This window comes from Choloepus didactylus, chromosome X (assembly GCF_015220235.1).
Source record: "Choloepus didactylus isolate mChoDid1 chromosome X, mChoDid1.pri, whole genome shotgun sequence".
NCBI lineage: Eukaryota > Metazoa > Chordata > Mammalia > Pilosa > Megalonychidae > Choloepus > Choloepus didactylus.
Window position 1 is genome coordinate 67900367 of NC_051334.1, and position 21113 is coordinate 67921479.

Sequence of the window (21113 nt, forward strand, 5' to 3'; positions counted from 1 at the left end):
CATGTAATTCACTAGTCTTACCATGATCCCCATCTTCCTGAAATATCCAGATTGATAGAACAGTGGAAGGGCTTTCTAGGGACTTACAGTGCCACTTGGGTGACAATACATTGCAGGGCTTTGGCAATGTTTGACAGGAGGCTGTATATCCTTTAAATCAGCATCTGCTCTCTGATGCTGTTTCTCCCACAGCTAGGATTCACGTGTCCAGATATCAAGGGATGGAAATGGGAGTGGCACCACTCACAGTTAACCCTAGTGATCTCTTGAAAACTTTTTGCTTCCAGTCCCTTTGACCTTATGCTCTGTTGATTTATAGGTTTTAGTTCCAAAAGGAGAGGTGCTTCCATCAGGAGACACAATAATGATTCCATTGAACTGGAAGTTAAAACTCTCACCCAGCTACTTTGGACTCCCCATGCCTCTGAATTAACAGGCAAAGAAGGGAGTAACTGTAGTAGCTGAGGTGATCAATCTGATTATCTTGGGAAAATAGGACTGCTACTACACATATCAGGTAAAGAGTATGCCTGGAATACAGGAGAGCCTTTAGAGGCTCTCTTGGTACCACCATTCCCTGTTATTATCATTAAAGGAAAACCAAGAACCCAATCCAGGTAGGACTTCTAATGCTCAGAACCATTAGGAGTGAAGGTGGGGCCACTCCACCAGGCAAAGAACCATGACCAGATGAGGTGCTTCCTGAGAGTAAAGGGGATATGGAATTGGTAGTTGAAGAAGGTAATTATAAATATGAACTAAAACCCTATGACCAATTATAGACATGAGGACTGTAATGGTTATTAGCATTTATTCCCTGATTTGTTATGAATATGTTTACATATATACATGAAGCAAACATCTTTCTTTTCTTCTCTATCTTATCACCTTATCATATAACATAAGTTGTATTAACTTTATGTGAGAATATTTAAGTTGCAAGATATCAAGGATAACAGTAAATATCACCCAAGGACTTGCATTCTATTCTGGAGAAAGAGCTAGTATATTTTTGGCCGTACACAGGACAGTTGAATTGTGTTAGATGAAAGTATGACTATTATTGTTTTATTTAGAGATTAAGGAAGATGTGTATAAATGCCAAGTTGGCAATGGATGGACTGTGATGGTTATGTTCAGAGGTCAACTTATCTAGGTTATGGTGTCCAGTTGTTTGGTTAAGCAAGCACTGGCCTGAGTGTTACTTTGAGGATATTTCTTGGATTTAAATCATTAGTCAATTGATTGCATCTATGGCTGATTAATCTATAATCAACAAATGAGTCTGCCTTCAGCACTGATAGAAGCCTCATCTAATCAGTTAAAGGCCTTAAGGGGAGAACTGATGGTACAGTAGTTAGAAAGGAGAATTTCTCTCTCCTTCAGCCAGCCAGCTTCTCCCGGAGAATTCATTGAAACTTTCATTAGGGTTCCCAACTTTCAGCCTGCCCTACAGAATATGGACTTTCCAATCCCCATGGTCATGTGAGTCAATTCTTATAATGTTCTTATAATAACTCTCATAATTACCTACTTACATATATATCCTGTTGGTTCTGCTTCTCTGGAAATCCCTGACTAATATAAGAGGTCCAGAATACAGTCAATTGTTTTTCAACAAAAGTGCAAAGACAGTCAGTGGAGAAATGATAGTTTCTTCAACAAATGCTGCAGGAACAGTTGGATAGCCATATGCAAAAAAAAAATTAATAAAAAACCATGACTCACATCTCACACTTTATATAAAATGTAACCCAAAATGTATCATAAACCTAAATGTAAAACCTAAGTCTAAAATGTACACTTACTATCTCACATATTTTAAGCAGAATATAATTTTTAATAAATTTTGTTTTGAAATAAATTCAGTCTTACAGGAACAGTTGCAAAAACAGTACAAACCCCATACATAGAACTCCATCATACCCCGACCCCTCTCCCCGGATACCCCGATCCACCACCTTTAACATCCTGTCACACCACCATTTCTTTCTTTGCCTCCCTCTCTCCCTCCCTCCCTCCCTCCCTATCTATCATCCCTCATCTATTGCTCTGTCCTCTGAACATATGAGAGCAAGCTGCACGTATCTTTGAACAATCTAATTCACATATACCTTTCCCATGGACAAGAACATTCTTTTATGCAATCTCATTAAGCACAGCTAAGAAGTTCAAGAAATTCAACATTGATATAAAGCTTACATTTCTGTATTTCCAGGATCATCCTTGGCATTTAATTGTCATCTATTTAGACCGTCTTTTTTTTTTTCAATTATGGAAACATATATATAGCCTAAATCTTCCCATTCCACCCCCTCCCTAGCATTCCATTAGTGGGATTAATCACATTTAGAATGTTACAATACTATCACCTTCCCACCATCCATTTCTAGAAGTTTCCCTTCACCCCAAACAGAATCCCTACTCTCATTTCTTAACTCCCCATTGCCCCTTCCCCCACTTCTCAGAACCCCTACTCTACTTTTCATCTCTATGGTCATATTCTCTGATACTTTCTTTGTGTTTACCATGGAGCTTAAATTTAACATCTTAAATCTATAATAATCTTGATTTTCTTTGATACCAACTTAACTTCAATAGGACACATAAACTGTGTCCCTATACTCCATCATTCCCCCACCTTTATGTAGTTCCTGTCAAAAATTACCTATTTTACAGAGTCCAAAACCACTGATTTATAATTACAGTTTATGTATTTTAGATGCTTTAAGAAGTAAATAGTGGAGTTATAAATCAAAAATACAGTAGTATTGGTATTTATATTTACCATATGATCTTTACTGGAAATCTTTATTTCTTCATGTATTTTCAGTCAATTGTTAGTGTCCCTTCCTTTCAGCCTGCTCAACTCCCTTTAGCATTTCTTATAGGACTGATTACTGGTGATGAAGTCCCTCAGCTTTTCATTATCCAGGAATGATTTCATCTCTCCCTCATTTTTATCCTCCAGGTGTTTGTGAATTCTCCAAGTCTCTGATGGTTATTGACTTCTATTTGTATTCCATTGTTGTCAGACAATGTGCTTTGAACAAATTCATTTTTTTTTTATTGAGGCTTGTTTTTATGTCCCAGCATACGGTCCATTCTGGAGAAAGATCCATGATTACTAGAGAAGAATGTGTGTCCCAGGGTCCTGGGATGTAATATTCTATACATGTCTATTAAAATTCTCTATGTCTCTCTCTCCTTTCTTTGTTTCTCTGTCGGTAGGGCTCCCTTTAGATCTGAAGTAGGGCAAGTCTTTTATTGGCAAAATCTCTCAGCATTTGTTTGTGAAAAATTTAAGCTCTCCCTCAAATTTGAAGGAGAGTTTTGCTGGATAAAGTATTCTTGGTTGGAAAGTTTCTCTCTCAGAATTTTAAATATGTCGTGCCACTGCCTTCTCACTTCCATGGTGGCCACTGAGTAGTCACTACTTAGTCTTATGTTGTTTCCTTTGTATGTGGTGAATTGCTTTTCTCTTGCTGCTTTCAGAACTTGCTCCTTCTCTTCAGTATTTGACAGTCTGGTCAGAATATGTCTTGGAGTGGGTTTATTTGGATTTACTCTATTTGGAGTTCACTGGGCATTTATGCTTTGTGTATTTGTATTGTGTAGAAGATTTGGGAAGTTTTCCCCAACAATTTCTTTGAATACTCTTTGTAGACCTTTACCCTTCTCTTCCCCTTCTGGGACACCAATGAGTCTTAAATTTGGACAATTTATTTTATCTATCGTATCCCTGAGATCCATTTTGATTTTTTCATTTTTTTCTCCATTCTTTTTGTTCTTTCATTTTCTGTTCTGTGGTCCTCAAGGAGGCTGAGTCATTGTTCAACTTCCTCTAATCTTGTATTATGAGTACCCAGAGTCTTTTTAATTTGGCCTACAGTTTCTTTAATTTCCATAAGATCTTCTATTTTTTTATTTACTCTTGCAATGTCTTCTTTATGGTCTTCTAGGGTCTTCTTTATGTCTTTTATATCCTGTGCCATGCTCTCATTGACTGTTCTGTAGTTCTTTGATTAATTGTGCCAAGTACTGTGTGTCTTCTGATCTTTTAATTTGGGTGTTTAGGTTTGGGTTCTCCGTATCATCTGGTTTTACCATAAGATTTAAGATTTTCTGTTGTTTTTGGCCTCTTGACATTTGCTTTACTTGATCTTTAATTTGTCAGAATTGCAGCTTGGTGGTGTACACTCTCTCCAACCAACCAGCAGATTGCATCTGTGAGTCACCAATTCCCCTCAAGTCAGCTCTCCCCAACACTGTCTTTGTGGTGTGTGGGGATCTGAACCCCGTGGGGTCCACTTGGTGCACTTAATTTGGATGTGCTGTCAGTGCCATCCACCCTGAATGAGGGGCGTGCATCTGAGTGGTTAGGGAGGAAGGGCAGCTTTAATAATGAAACCTCTCAGGTGGTCTCAGAGATTTAAGGCTGTTCTCTGCCACTGACCCAAAAGTCGTTGGTATTGGCGTAGGTTCCCTGGGATTTCTGGGTGGTTCCCCCTTCCCTGCTGTGCTCTTCCAGGACCTCTGCTGAGGGAGGGAGGGCTGTGCCACGTCACAAGTGCACACCAGCCTCCAGGGAAGCCCTGGGATGCCAGGCTGTGCAAGGGAATTCCCAGCCCACTTCAAAGATGGTTGAATGGGACACATTAACTTCCCCCTTCCACACAGCTCTGCCCTCCCAACTCCAGGACAATCAGCTGTGAGTGTATTCAAGGCCACTGTCCATGGCTGATATTGTGGCATGTGAGCAGTGCTGCAGGAAAGACTCCCTGTCACACTGGGTTTCTTGGCATGGCTCTGTGCTGTGGGTCTGGCCCTGGGCAGGAGTGCCCCTGCCCACTGGGGAGATGGCTGCAAGTCATGCGTTTTTTTCTCCTTTTTAACCTATAATTCTTGACTGGTGTGAGGAGATACAGCTGTGTTCCCCCAGGCTCTGGGGACTGGTTCTGAATGGAAAGGACCCCACCCCTTTCCTCTTGGAGAAGATAGACCCCCTAAGGGAAAATCATTAGCATTTCAGTGGTCTCTCTCTCTGCTTGTGCTGTCTCCACCCTTCTCTGAGTCACAGCACTGGGAACTGAAAACGGCTGGGGCTTTCTCCACTGAGCCAAAAAAGAAACAGATAGTCCCCTTCAGACCTAGTCCAAGGTGACCCTCTGACTCTCCAAGGTCAGTCATCACCCAAAGCCTCTGTCTCTTTTTTGGGGATTCATACCTGTAGTGAGCAGTTCACACTCACTACTTAAAACCCCAGTTGGAGCTCAGCTGAGCTATAGTCACTTGCTGGGAGAGAGCTTCTCTCTGGCACCATGAGGCTTTGCAGCTTGGGCTATGGGGGAGGGGGTCTCATGACTTGGATCTGCAGGTTTTACTTACAGATTTTATGCTGTGATCTCGGGCATTCCTCCCAATTCAGGTTGGTGTATGATGAGTGGATGGCCTTGTTTGCTCCCCTGAAGTTATTCTGGATCTTTCATTAGTTGTTTCCTTTTTTTTTTTTTCAGTTGTTCCAGGGGGACTACTTAGCTTCCACTCCTCTCTATGCTGCCATCTTCCTCCTCCAGAATATAATTTTTATAATCTTAATACTCAATAAGAATGGAAAGAACAACCAAATAAAGAATGAGCAAAATATCTTAGCAGGCACACCACTAAAGAAGACATATAGATGTCAAATAAACATGAAACAACGTTCAACTTTCAGTCATTGAGGAAATGTGATTAAAACCATAAAGAGATGCTACTACAAACCCATTAGAATGTCTAAAATTTTTACATTTGCCATAAGTACTTCTGATGAGGTTGTGGAGCAACTAGAAGTCTCATATTCTGCTAGGGGGAATGTAAAGTGGTACAGTAGTTTGGAAAACTGGCAGATTTTTAACTATTAAATGCACACTTACTTTGACTCAGCTATCCCACTCATAGATATTTCTTAAAAATAAAGTATTTGTCCATACAGTGATTACTATATAAATATTCATAGCAGCTTTATTTGTAAGACTGCATAACCCAATGGTCCTTGAACAGGTGAGTAAACAAATTGTTGCATATCTATACAATGTAATACTACTCAGCAATAAAAAGGGGTTACTATTGATACATGCAAGAAGGTGGATGAATCTCAAAATAATTATGCTGAATGAAAAAAATATGAGACAAAATAGAGTATTTTCTGTGTGGTTCCATTTATATAAAATTTTACAAAATGCATACTAGTTTTTCATGACAGAAAATATTAGTGGTTGCGTGGGATAAAGTATGGGGAGAGGCAGAAGGGATAGATTACAAAAGAGCCTGAGGAAACTATTGAGGGTGATGTATATTCATCTTCTTCATTGTGGTAATAGTGTCACGATGTAGTCATATGTTAAATTTATCAAATTGTACACTTTAGATCTGTGCAGTTTATTCATTGTCACTTATAGCTCAGCAAAGCTATTAAAACTTGACACTCTTGAAAGTAATACAACAAAGTCTAGTTATTTAACAATGTAGCACACAATGCCCACTATCCAATAAAAAATTTACAGACCTAAAAAGCAGAAATAGTGACTACTAAGTAGAAGAAAAATAAGTTAGTACAAAAATGTCCCAAAATGACTGATATTGTGGAATGCTCAAAGACTTCAGAACAGCTATTATAAATGTACTCAAAGATGTACAGAAAAATATGAACTTGATGTGCAGACAAATGGAAAATGTAAAAGGAGCCTAGTGGAATTCTTAGAACTGAGAAATACAATATCTGAAATAAAAACTTACTGATGGGCCCTATAGCAGATTAGACAATACATGATAAAAGATCAGTTAATTGAAAATATAGCAATAGAAACTTATTCACATTAAATCACAGAAGAAAAAATCTGAAAATAATTAACACTCAATGATCTGTGAGGCAATGTCAAGCAGTCAATCAAGTGAGTCCAGAACAGACTACAGAAAATTTCTTTGAATGTTCACAGATCCAAGAATCTCAACAACCTCAAGCAAAATAAGCTTAAAGAAAGCCATGAAGAAACAAACCACAATCAAATTTCTGAAACCAGTGATAAAGAGAAACTTAAAGTAATCAGGGGAAAGAAATCATGACACATAGAGGGGCAAAGTGAAGAATGAACTCTGATTTTTTTTATAAGAAACAATGCAAGCTAGAAGACAATCTTTACAGCACTGAGAAAAAAGCTGCTGTTATTGAATTTTTCATTTGAGCAAAAATGTATTTCAAAAACAAAGATTAAATAAAATAATATTCAGACTAACAAAAACTGAAGAAGTTTATCACCAGAAGACCTATAGAATAAGGTACTTTAAAGCAAGTTCTTCAGACTGAATGAAAATTATGTCAGATGGGATCTTTGATCTGTAGAAGAGAATGGAGAGTTCTGGAAGTGGTGAATATATGGGAAAATATAACAGACTTTCATTTCTTTAAATAAATAATTAAGCCTTGTTCTGGTACTCAGCAACATATCTTTTCCACTGGTTACAACTAAAACCTCTGGTTGATATACAAAACCAGCTACATGAAGACTCTGGAAAGTAAGACCAGGCATATTGGGGAATGAAGTAAAAACTTGAAGAACAACCACTACAGTGGCAGTGAGTTTATCACCACCCCCCCAACTCACAGCTTTGACTTGAAGGAGGGCTGAAATCACTATCTGCTTAACAATAGCAGACAGAAAAATTTCTGAGAGAAACCTATCTTTCTGGCCAGAGGACTGGGAAAGAAGCTCTGCAAACTGGACAGTGTAGAGGGAAATACATGAGTTTTTTCTTCCCAACCTTTCCCAAAGGCCAGCCAAAGTAACAGATATGCACTTCTGTGATGGCAGCCTAGGAAACAAAAACAATGACAACAAACCTATCTCTTTAGATAGAGAAACTAGACAAAGTGGCCTCTGCTGCACAGAGGTTTCTCTCTTGTTTCTCTCTTCCTCTCCTTGAGGCTGGTCACACTTTTTCAGAACTTCACAAGTGTGGAGGATAAAAATCTGAAAGAACCCTATCTTTCTAGCCTGAGAATCTTGGAAAATGGGCTATTGGAATCAAGATAATTTGAGGGTAATTTCTGGTGAGGAGAGAGCTGGAGAAAGCTGTGCAAGAAACTGACACATCCTCAGGCTCATCTCCAAGCTGCGGATGCACAGAACATAGGAAAGGCTTTAATAACTGAAATGTAATATCAGTTATAAACCACTGCTGAAATCATAGAGAAACACTGAGTGGCATATGCAAAGGGAATGTCCAAACAGCTTATCAAAGGCTTTGAAAACTTAAATGACTTTGGAAAAACCACCCACAGAAAGTGAAGCAAACCTTGGTTGATTGCCTGCTAAAACAAATTTTAAAAAAATCAATATTACCCAAAGAATATTTAACAAATCTCAGACTCTCAAAATGTAATATTCAGAGGAGCTAAGATGGTGGCATAGAGAGGAGTGGAAGAATGTTAGTCCCCCCAGAACAATTCATAAATGACCAAAAAACTAGTAAATAACCTGGAATAACTGTGGGGAGAAAAATGTGACAGTCCACTCATCATCCACCAACCTGAATTGGGAGGAATGCCCAAGATCACAGCATAAAATCTGTAAGTAAAACTGCAGACCTGCACTGAGAGCTGAGAGCTGAGAGCCCCTCCCTCATGGAAGCCTCATGGTGATGGAGAGCAGCACTCTCTCAGCCCAGCTCCAACTGGGGTTTTAATGTTAACTGCTCAATACAGACAGTGAATCCTCAACAAGCAGACAGAGGCTTTTGGTGACAACTGACCTTGGGAGAGTCAGGGGACAAATATTTCTCAGGATGGGGAGCCCAGAGGATTGGGTGCTATCTCTGGCTGATGGGTGAACCTGGGAGCTTTTTGGTCCCTTTCTCTCTCTATGAAGAAAACCTCAGCTGTTTTCAACCCACAGTGCTTTGCAGTAAAGACAGCCTCAGCAATTTTAAAATCAAAACACTTTGATCAGCAGAGTCAGAGAAACAAAAAACTTATTGATATTTAGATGACCTCTATGGAGGGGGCATAGCTTCCCAAGAGGAAAGGGAGGGGCCCAGCTCTACTGCCTGCCTTTCTGGAACCAGATTCCAAAGCCTGGAGGAGGAGAGCCACAGGCCACACTGTCTTACACCAGCCAGTGACAGGCTGACAGGTGCACATGCTGGGCAGAAAAGCACAGGTGTATCAATCCTCTAAGAAAAACCATCAGGGAAACCAGATACTGAATATTTCCTCCTCCTGTGACCTGAGCATGTTCTCATCTGGGAAAACCTGATGGGATGGCCTAGGAGTTCAGATGCCTAGACAACAGAAAACTACAACCTACACTAAGAAAAATTAAACCTATGGCCCAGTCAAAGGAACAAATGTACACTTCAACTGAGACACAGGAATTTAAACAACTAATGCTAAATCAATTCAAAAAGTTTAGAGAAAATTTTGCAAAAGAGATAGAGGCTGTAAAGAAAACACTGGGCATACATAAGGCAGAAATTGAAAGTTCAAAAAAACAACTAGTAGAATCTATGGAAATAAAAAGCACAACACAAGAAATGAAAGACACAATGGAGACATACAACAGCAGATCTCAAGAGGCAGAAGGAAACACTCAGGAACTGGAGAACAAAACACCTGAAAACCTACATGCAAAGGAGCAGATGGAGAAAAGAATGAAAAAATATGAGCAACATCTCTGGGAACTTAAGGATGAAACAAAGTAAAATAATGTACATATCATTGGTGTCCCAGAAGGAGAAGAGAAGGGAAAAGGGGCAGAGGCAATAATAGAGGAAATAATCAATGAAAATTTCCCATCTCTTATGAAAGACATAAAATTACAGATCCAAGAAGTGCAGCGTACTCCAAACAGAATAGATCTGCATAGGCCTATGCCAAGACACTTAATAATCAGATTATCAAATGTCAAAGACAAAGAGAGAATCCTGAAAGCAGCAAGAGGAAAGCAATCCATCACATACAAAGGAAGTTTAATAAGACTATGTGTGGATCTCTCAGCAGAAACCATGGAGGCAAGAAGGAAGTGGTGTGATATATTTAAGACACTGAAAGAGAAAAACCGCCAACCATGAATCCTATATCCAGCAAAGCTGTCCTTCAAATATGAGGGAGAGCTCAAAATATTTTCTGACAAACAGACAATGAGAGACTTTATGAACAAGAGACCTGCCCTACAGGAAATACTAAAGGAAGCACTACAGAGTGATAGGAGAAGATGGGAGTGCATGGTTTGGAACACAATTTTGGGAGATGGTAGCACAGCAATGTAAGTACACTGAACAAAGATAACTATGAATATGGTTGAGAGAGGAAGGTTGGGAGCATGTGAGACACCAGAAGAAAGGAGGAAATGTAAAGAAAGGGACTGTGTAACTTGGTGAAATCTAGAGTGTTCAATAATTGTGATTAAATGTACAAATATGTTCTTTTACAAGGGAGAACAAGCGTCAACCTTGCAAGGTGTTAAAAATGGGGATGCATTGGGGGAGGGATGCAATCAATGTAAACTAGAGACTGTAACTAATGGAATCATTGTATTATGCTTCCTTTAATGTAACAAAGGTGATATACCAAGGCAAATACAGATAAGAGGGGGGATAGGGGAGGCATGTTAGACACTTGACATTGGTGGTGTTGTCTGACTCTTTACTCTACTTTGATTTAAGTTTACTTTTCCTTTTGCTGCTTCCTAGCTGTAATTTTTTCCTCTTTCATTTGCCTCTCTACCTTCTTTGACTCTCCCTCCTGCCTTGTGGAATAATGTAGATGCCCTTATATAGACAGTGGTGAAGGTGGTGAACACATAAATATGTGACCATACAGAGAACCATCGATTGTTTACTTAGGATGGAATGTATGGTGTGTGAACAAAACCATCTTAAAAAAAATGGGATGATGACAAAACCTCAAGGGCAATATGCTGAGTGAAATAAGCCAGACACATAAGGATAAATATTGCAGGGTCTCACTGATAAGAACTAATTATAATATGTAAACCCATAGTCATGAAATATAAGGTACCAAAATATAGGATGAGGCTTACGAATGAGAAGCGGTTGCTTACTATGAGCAAAATGTTCAAATAGGATGAACTTAAATGTTTGGAAATGAACAGAGTTGTCAGTATCAAGATGTGAGAATAACTAACAGTGCCAAATGGTGCATGAATGAGGTGGAAAGGTGAAGCTCAGAGTCATATATGTCACCAGAAGGAAAGTTGGAGGTCAAAAGATGGGAATGTATAAAACTGAATCCTATGGTGGGCAATGTCTATGATTAACTGTACAAATATTAGAAAACTCTTCCATGAACCAGAACAAATGTATGACAATACAACTAGAAGTTAATAATAGAGGGGCATATAGGGAAGAAATATACACCTATTGCAAACTATATACCACAGTTAGTAGTATCTCAACATTCTTTCATAAACAGTAACAAATGTACTATACCAACACTATGAGTCAACAATTGAGGGGGCTTGGTTAGGGATATGGGAGGATTCAAGTTTCCTTTTCTTTCTTTCTTTTTTTTCTTTTTCTTTTTTCATCTCTCACTTTATTTCTTGTCTGGAGTAATGAAAAGTTTCTAAAAATTGAACAAAAATTAAGTGCAGTGATGGATGCACAGCTGTATGAGGGTACCATACAGTGTATGGTTGTGCACTTTGGATCTTTGGATAATTGTATGGTATCTATACAATCCCAATAAAAATTAAAAAGAAAAAAATGTAATATTCATAATGTTAAGAATAAAATCCAAAATTATTTGACATAGAAAGAACTGGGAAAATCTGACCAATTCCCAAGTGAAAACACAATCAACAGATGCCAACATTAAAATGACCAAGATAATGGAATTATAAGACAAAAATTTTAAATCGGGTACATATAACCATGCATGATGAAGTCAAGTTTAATACTCTTGAAATGAGTGAAGTCTTTAGCAAAGAAATAGAAAGTATAAAAATAAGCAAATGGGGAAGGATTTAAGACGGTGGCATAGAAAGGAGTGGAAGCTAAGTAGTCCCCCTGGAACAACTAAAAAAAAAACAGAAACAACTAGTAAATAATCCAGAATAACTGCAGGGGGGCAAATGTGACTGTCCACTCATCATACACCAACCTGTATAGGGAGGAATGCCCGAGATCACAGCATAAAATCTGTAAGTAAAATCTGTGGATCCAAATGGGGAGACCCCTCCCCCACAGCCCAAGCTACAAAGCCTCATCGTGCCGGAGAGAAGCTTTCTCCCAGCAAGCAAATATAGCTCAGCTGAGCTCCAACTGGGGTTTTAATTAGCAGGAGTGAACTGCTCACTATGAGGTATGAATCCCCAACAAGTAGACAGAGGCTTTGGTTGATGACTGACCTTGGAGAGCCAAAGGGTCACTTCAGAATAGCTCTGTTCCTTTTTTGACTCAGTGGAGAAAGCCTCAGCCATTTTCAGTTCCCAGTTCTGTGACCCACACAAGGGTATACCACAGGCAGAAAGAGACCATTGAAATGCTAATGACCTCCCCCTAGGGGGTCTATCTTCTCTAAGAGGAAAGGGATGGGGACCACCTCTACTACCTGCCTTTCATTCAGAACTTGGGGAAAAAGAGCCACACCTCCTTATACCAGTCAATTATAGGCTAACAGGTGCCACCTGCTGGACAGAAAAGCACAGTGACCAGAGGCATCAGAGGGTGTACCAATTTTCTAAGACACACCCTCAGGGTAACTGGATACTGAATATTTCTTCCTTCTGGGACCTGAGCCCATTCTGGTCTGGGGAGGCCTGATTGGGGTAACCAAGGAAACCATGCCTAGACAACAGAAAACTACAACCTACACCAAGAAAAATGAAGCTATGGCCTGGTCAGGGGAACAAACTTGCACTTCAGCTGTGATGCAGGAATTGAAACAACTAATAATAAGTCAATTCCAAAAGTTTAGAGAAGATATGGCAAAAGAGCTGAACTGTATAATGAAAACACAGGACGTACATAAGGTAGAAATTGAAAGTTCAAAACACCAACTGGCAGAATCTATGGAAATGAAAGGCACAACAAAAGAAATGAAAGACACACTGGAAACATACAATAGCAGATCTCAAGAGGTATGAAAAAACATTCAGGAACTGGAGAACAAGGCACCTGAAAGCCTTCACACAAAAGAACAGATAGACAAAAGAATGGAAAAATATGACCAACATCTCTGGGAAATTAAAGACAAAATGAAAAGCAAGAATTTATGTGTCATTGGTGTCCCAGAAGGAGAAGAGAAGGGAAAGGGAGAGAAGCAATAATAGAGGAAATAATCAATGAAAATTTCCCAACTCTTATGAAAGACATAAACTTATGGATCCAAGAAGCTCAGCATACCCCAAACAGAACAGATCTGAATAGGCTTATGCCAAGACACTTAATAATCAGATTATCAAGCATCAAAGATAAAGAGAGAATCCTGAAAACAGCAAGAGAGAAATGACCTATCACATACAAAGGAAGCTTGATAAGACTATGTGTGGATTTCTCAATAGAAACCATGGAGGCAAGAAGGAAGTGGGGTGATATATTTAAGATACTGAGAGAGAAAAACCACCAACCAAGAATCCTATATCTGGCAAAACTATCCTTCAGATATGAGGGAAAGCTTAAAATATTCTCTGACAAAGAGACAATGACAGAGTTTGTGAACAAGATACCTGCTTTACAGGAAACACTAAAGGAAGCACTGCAAACAGAAAGGAAAAGACAGGAGTGAGAGGTTTGGAAAACAATTTTGGGAGATAGTAGCACAGCAAGGTAAGTACACTGAACAAAGATGACTCTGAAAATGGTTGAAAGAGGAAGGCTGGGATCATGTGGGACACCAGAACAAAAGATGAATGATAAAGACTGGGACTGTGTAACTCAGGGAAACCTAGGGTGCTCAATGATTGTAATAAAAGGTACAAATATGTTTTTACATGAGGTAGAACAAATGAATGTCAACATTGCAAGGTGTTAAAAATAGGGTGAGATTGGGGGGAAAATACAATCAATGCAAACTAGTCTAGAAATAACAGAAACATTGTATTATGCTTCCTTTAATGTAACAAAAGCAATATACCAAAGCTAAATGGATATGGGGGGTGGGGAATAGGGGAAGGGTATGGGACTCCTGGCATTGGTGATGTTGTCTGACTCTTTATTCTACTTTAGGTTAATGCTATCTTTCCTTTTGTCACCTTCTAGCTATCAAGTTTTTTGTTTGTTTTTCTCTCTTTCTCTTGCCTTTTTCTTTTGCCTCTCTGCCTTCTTTGACTCTTCCTCCATCTTTGTGGAAGAAATGTCCTTATATAGACAGTAGTGATGGTGCTCAACACATAAATATGTGACTATATGGGGAACCAACGATTGTTTACTTAGGGTGAAATGTATAGTGTTTGAACAAAACCATCTTAAAAGAAATGGGTTGATGAAGAAACCTTGAGGGCACTATATTGAGTGAAATAAGACAGACACAGAAAGGCAAATATTGCAGGGTCTCACTGGTATGAACTAATTATAATATGTAAACTCATAGACATGAAATATAAGTTACTAGGATATAGAATGAGGCTAAAGAATGGGGAGCAGTTGCTTATTATGAGCAGAATGTTCAACTAGGGTGAACTTAAATATTTGGAAATGGACAGGGGTGATGGTAGCATGTAATGAGAACAACTAACAGTGCTAAAAGGTGTGTGAAGGTGGTGGAAAGGGTGAGCTCAGAGTCACGTATGTCACCAGAAGGAAAGTTGGAGGTTAAAAGATGGGAGTGTATAAGCCTGTGAATCTTGTGCTGGACAATGTCCGTGATTAACTGTACAAATATTAGAAATCTCTCTCATGAACTAGAACAAATATATGACACTATAACTGGAAGTTAATAATAGGAATATAGGGAAAAATATATACCAATTGCAAACTATATACTAGTCAGTAACATTTTGTTTTGTTTTGTTTTGTTAATTTTATTTTGAAATAAATTCAAAGTTACAGGAACAGTTGCAAAAACAATGCAAACCCCATACAAAGCATACCCTGACCCCCCTCCCCCGATATCCTGATCCAACTTTAACATGCTGTCACACCACCATTTCTTTCTTTCCCTCCCTCCCTATCTATCATCCATCATGTGTTGCTCTGTCTTCTGAACATATGAGAGCAAGCTGCACACATCCTTGAACAAACACTATAATTCACATATACAATTCCCATGAACAAGAACATTCTTTTATGCAATCCCATTAAGTGCAGCTAAGAAGTTCAAGAAATTCAACATTGATACAAAGCTTACATTCTATATTTCCTTTTTTTTCTTATGTCCCAACTGTGTCATTTTGAGCCTCCTGTCCTCCATCCTCAGATCCCATCCAGGATCATCCTTGGCATTCAATTGTCATCTATTTAGACTCTTTTTTTTTCAATTGTGGAAACATATATATATATATAAGATTTAGGCTATAGCCTAAATCTTCCCATTCCACCCCTCCCTAGCATTCCATTAGTGTATTAATCACATTTAGAATGTTGTAATGCTATCACCTTCCCACCATCCATTACTAGAAATTTCCCTTCACCTCAAACAGCAACCCTACACTCATTTCTTAACTCCCCATTGCCCCTTCCCCCACTTCTCATAACCCATACTCTACTTTTCATCTCCATGGTCATATTCTTTGATAATTCCTTTGTGTTTACTGTGGGGCTTAAATTTAACCTCTTAAATCCATAACAATCTTGGTTTTCTTTGATACCAACTTAACTTCAATAGGACACATAAACTATGTTCCTATACTCCTCCATTCTCCCACCTTTATATAGTTCTTGTCAAAAATTACATTTTTACATTGAGTCCAAAACCACTGATTTGTCATTAGAGTTTGTGTATTTTATATCCTGTAGGAAGTAAATAGTGGAGTTACAAATCAAAAATTATTGACTTCTATTTGTATTCCATTGTGGTCAGAGAATGTGTTTTGAATATAGTCAATTGTTTTTTCTTTTTTTTAATTTATTGAGGCTTGTTTTATGTCCCAGCATATGGTCTATTCTGGAGAAAGATCCATGATCACTAGAGAAGAATGTGTGTCCTGGTGATTTGGGATGTAAGGTTCTATATATGTCTGTTAAATTTCTCTGTATCTCTCTTTCCTTTCTTTGTTTCTCTGTCACTAGGGCTCCCTTTAGTATCTCCAGTAGGGCAGGTCTTTTATTGGCAAAATCTCTCAGCATTTGTTTGTGAAAAATTTAAGCTCGTCCTCAAATTTGAAGGAGAGCTTTGCTGGATAAAGTATTCTTGGTTGGAAAGTTTTCTCTCTCAGAATTTTAAATATGTCATGCCAGTGCCTTCTCACCTCCATGGTGGCCACTGGGTAGTCACTACTTAGTCTTATGTTGTTTCCTTTGTATGTAGTGAATTGCTTTTCTCTTGCTGCTTTCAGAACTTGCTCCTCTTCAGTATTTGTGAGTCTGATCAGAATATGTCTTGGAGTGGGTTTATTTGGATTTATTCTATTTGGAGTTCACTGGGCATTTATGCTTTGTGTATTTATATTGTATAGAAGGTTTGGGAAGTTTTCCCCAACAATTTCTTTGAATACTCTTTCTAGACCTTTACCCTTCTCTTCCCCTTCTGGAACACCAATGAGTCTTAAATTTGGGTGTTTTATTTTATCTATCATATCCCTGAGATCCATTTTGATTTTTTCAATTTTTTCTCCATTCTTTCTTTTCTTTTTTCATTTTCTGTTCTGTGGTCCTCTAGGACACTGAGTCACTGTTCAACTTCCTCTAATCTTGTATTATGAGTATCCAGATTCTTTATAATTTCGCCAACAGTTTCTTTTATTTCCTTGAGATCTTCTATTTTTTTTATTTACTCTTGCAATTTCTTCTTTATGCTCTTCTAGGGTCTACTTTTTGTCCTTTATATCCTGTGCCATGCTCTCTTTCTTTGACTGTAGTTCTTTGATTAATTGTGCCATGTACTATGTCTCCTCTGATCATTTGATTTGGGTGTTTGGGATTGGGTTTTCCATATTGTCTGGTTTTATCATATGCTTTAAGATTTTCTGTTGTTTTTGGCCTCTTGGCATTTGCTTTGATTGATAGGGTTCTTTCAAGTTATAAAAAATACCAATCTAATTTTTCAGATCTGCAACTTGGTGGCATACACTTTCTCTAACTAACCAGCAGATGGTGTCTGTGAGTCACCTATTCCCCTCAAGACAGTTCTCCTCAACTTTGTCTTTGTGGTGTGTGGGGAAATGATTCTTGTGGGGTTCAATGGTGCACTCAGTTTGGGTGTGTTGTTGGTGCTGTCTGCCCTGAGTGTGGGGCATGTTTCTGGGTGGTTAGGGAGACAGGGCAGCTTTAATAATCAAATCTCCCAGGTGTTCCTGGAGATTCAAGGCTGTTGCAAGAGTCTAAGCCTTCATTTTGGTCTTGCCACAGATTTTTTCTGCCGCTGACCCGCAAGTCCCTGGCATTGATGTAGGGTCCCTGGGATTTCTGAGCGGCCCCCCCCCCTTCTCAGCTGTGATCTTCCAGGACCTCTGCTGAGGGAAGGGTGTGCTATGTCACAAGTGTGCACCATCCCTCAAGGGAAGCCCCGGGCCACCAGGCCATGCAGGGGCACTCCCAGCCTTATGCAAAAATGGTTGAATGGTCATCTCAACACCCCCCCTTTTCACACAGCTCCACCTTCACAGCTCTGGGACAACTAGCTGTGGGTGCACCCAAGGCCACTGTCCATGGCCAATATTGTGGCATGTGCATGGTGCCATGGGATCAGACTGGGTTTCCTGGTGCAGCTCTGGGCTGTGGGTCCAGCCCCAGGCTGGAGTGTCACCAGCACACTGGGGAGCCAGCTGCAAGTGGTGTGGTTTCTTTCTCCTTTTGGCTCTCCCCTCTGTGCCCCTGGCCCTGAGGCAGTCAGCAGCAGAGTATCCTCCATGCCAGACACCGAGAGGTTGGCACAGCCTGCTCCTGCCGTGCTTCACTGTGCAGTTCTCACCATCTTAACTGCAGCTGCTCCTGGTTTTTTTTTTTTTTTATAAGAACTAGTCCTTCTCCAAATGCCAACCCCTGGTTTCTCCACACTGCAGCATGGCTGTGAGACTTTCAGCCAGTTTACTCACTTATTTCAGAATGCAGACTCCCAGTTTCACCAAGTGCGTAGTCCCTGTGGTTTTAGCAGACCTTGTCCAGCTGGTGCATCACTGGAACTGGTATTCTGGGTCACTTTCTGGTTTTTATCTAGTATTTTTCATGGAGGTGTTTTTTTGCCCTGCCTCACCTAGCTGCCATCTTAGGTTCTCAGTTAGTAGTATTTTAACATTCTTTCATCAACAGGAACAAATGTACTATACCAAAACTATGAATCAATAATGGAGGGGGGGCATGGTTAGGGGTACGAGAGTATGTGAGTTTCCTTTTTTTTTTTGTCTTTATTTCTTTTCTGGAGTAGTGAAAATGTTCTAAAAATTGAAAAAAATAATTGTGTTGATGGATGCACAGCTGTATGGTGGTGCCATGGGCAATTGATTGTACACTTTGGATCTTTGGATAGTTGTATGGTATCTGAACAATCTCAATAAAAAAAGGAAAAAAAATAAGCAAATAGGAATCTTAGAACTGATAAAATAGGACACCTGGAAAAAAACACTGGGTTGGCTCAATAGAAGAATGGAGATGGCAGAAGAAAATAGCAGTGAACTTGAAGATACATCAATAGGAAGTATGCAATCTGAAGCGCACAGAGGAAAATAATTGGAAAAAGTAAACAGAGCCTCAAGTGCCCATGGGACAACATCAAAAGGTCTGACATTCATGTCATTGCAATATCTGCCTGAGACAAAGAGTTAATGCAGAAAAAAATTAATATTGAATATTAATTATGGCTGAAATTTGCCCAAATTTGGTAAAATACATGCATTTACAGCTTCAAGAACCTCAGCAAATGTTAAACAGTATAAACCTAAAGAAAACCATGCACAGATACATCATGATCAAACTGCTGAAAAACCAAAGATAAAGAAAACGTATTGAAATCAGCCAGAGAATAAGGACACATTTCATACAGGGGAGCAATGATTCAAATTACTGCTGATTCCTCATCAGAAATCATGAAAATCAGAAGATTTTGGAACACCTTTAAAGTGCTGAAAGCAAAGAACTCTCAACCCAGAATTCTATATCTAGAAAAAATATTCATCATAAAGTATTCTGATTTTCTCAGATATAGGAAAACTAAGAGAATTTGTTGCCAGCAGATCTGCTCTAAAATAAATGCTAAAAAGAAGTTCTTTAGGCTGAAGAGAAACATGAGAAAGAAACTTGGAACTTCAGGAATGAAGGAGGAGCAACAGAAATGATGAATTTCTGGGTAAATATTATAGAATATTTTTCTCCTTTTAAGTTCTTTAAAATATTTATGACTATTGAAAGCAAAATTTATAACTTGTCTGGGGGGAATGACCATTACTTGAAGTGGTAGAATGTTAACTTTAAGTAAACTCTGAGAAGTTAGGTATGTATATTGTAATCCCTAGAGCAACCACTAAAAACAATACAAAAAGATATAGCCAAAAATCCAATAGATAAATTAAGGTATAATACTAAAAATATTTTAAAAAATCCAACAATCACAAAATTGTGAGTAGAGAAAAAAATGGAAATAAGAAAAAAAAATTTAGATCTAAATTCAGACATTTCAATAGTTGTATTAAATTTCTAAATGCACCAATTAAAAGACAGCTATTGTCAGATTGGATAATACAAAAAAAAGTCTCAGCTATATGATGTCTACAGGAAACCCAGATTAAATAAATAGAGAGATGAAAGTAAAAGTGTGGGAAAGATAAGTGACTGATTAAAGAAAAAATGATAATATAATGTAGGATTTATAGCATATTATGACAATAATAGCACAGAAGAATGGGAGGGCAAAATGGAAGTATATGATTGTAAGTTTCTTTTGTTTTACATGAAGTGGTATGAAACTATTTGAAGATAGATTTTATAAGTGAAAGATGCATAGATGTATACTGTAAAACCCATAGCAACCTCTAAAAATAAATAAAAGAAAATGGCATAGCTAATATGCCACTAGAGGAGACAAAATGGAATACCAAAAACCATAGTAAGGTACCACTACACATCCACCAAAATGGTTAAAATTTAAAAGTCCAAAAATACCAAATCTTGACAAGGATGTAGAATAAATGGAACTCTCATATATTGCTGGGTATGATATTGTGAAATGGTACAATCATTTTGGAGAACTCTTTGATAGTACATTCTACCTTAGGATACAACCATTACATACCTAGGTATTTACCCAAGATAAATGAGAATATACATCCACAAAAAAACTTGTACACACATTTATAGAAATTTTATTCAGAATAGCTCCAAACTCAAAACAACCCAAATGATCATCAACAGATGAATTGATCAGCTAAATGTGTTATTTCCATACAATGGAATACATTCATAATTAAAAGGAATGAGCTACTGATACACACTAAAACAATGATGAACCTCAGAAACATTTCACTGGGTGACAGAATCTAGACACCAAAAAAATTATAAACTTTATTATTCTATTCTATGAATTTCTAGAAGAGGCAAAACTAATTTATAGTTACCAAAAAATAGTTCATTTGTTGTCAGGGCCTGGGAGTCGGGAAAAGACTAAGTGCAAAGTGGCACAAGGGATTTTTCTGTGGTGATGAATGAGTGATTTTGGAAACTTACTCTTTTCCTATATTCTGGGACAATTTATAAACATGGAGATTATCCTCAAAGGCTTGGTAAAATTCACTTAAACAGTCTATTTTCAATATTTCTATCGCATTTTGTTTTAGGTGTGACATGCAAATAGCATGTAATTGGATTTTTTATCATAATATCAGAGTCCCTTTCAGATTTATCTGTGTTTCAGATGTTATGTGGAAGTTCTCCAAGCGATGAGACACATAGATAGCCAGTCGGGAATGCATGAAAGGATAGCTTTTTTCTATCAAAGGGCCTATAGTGTGGAGAGGAAAGAATAAGGG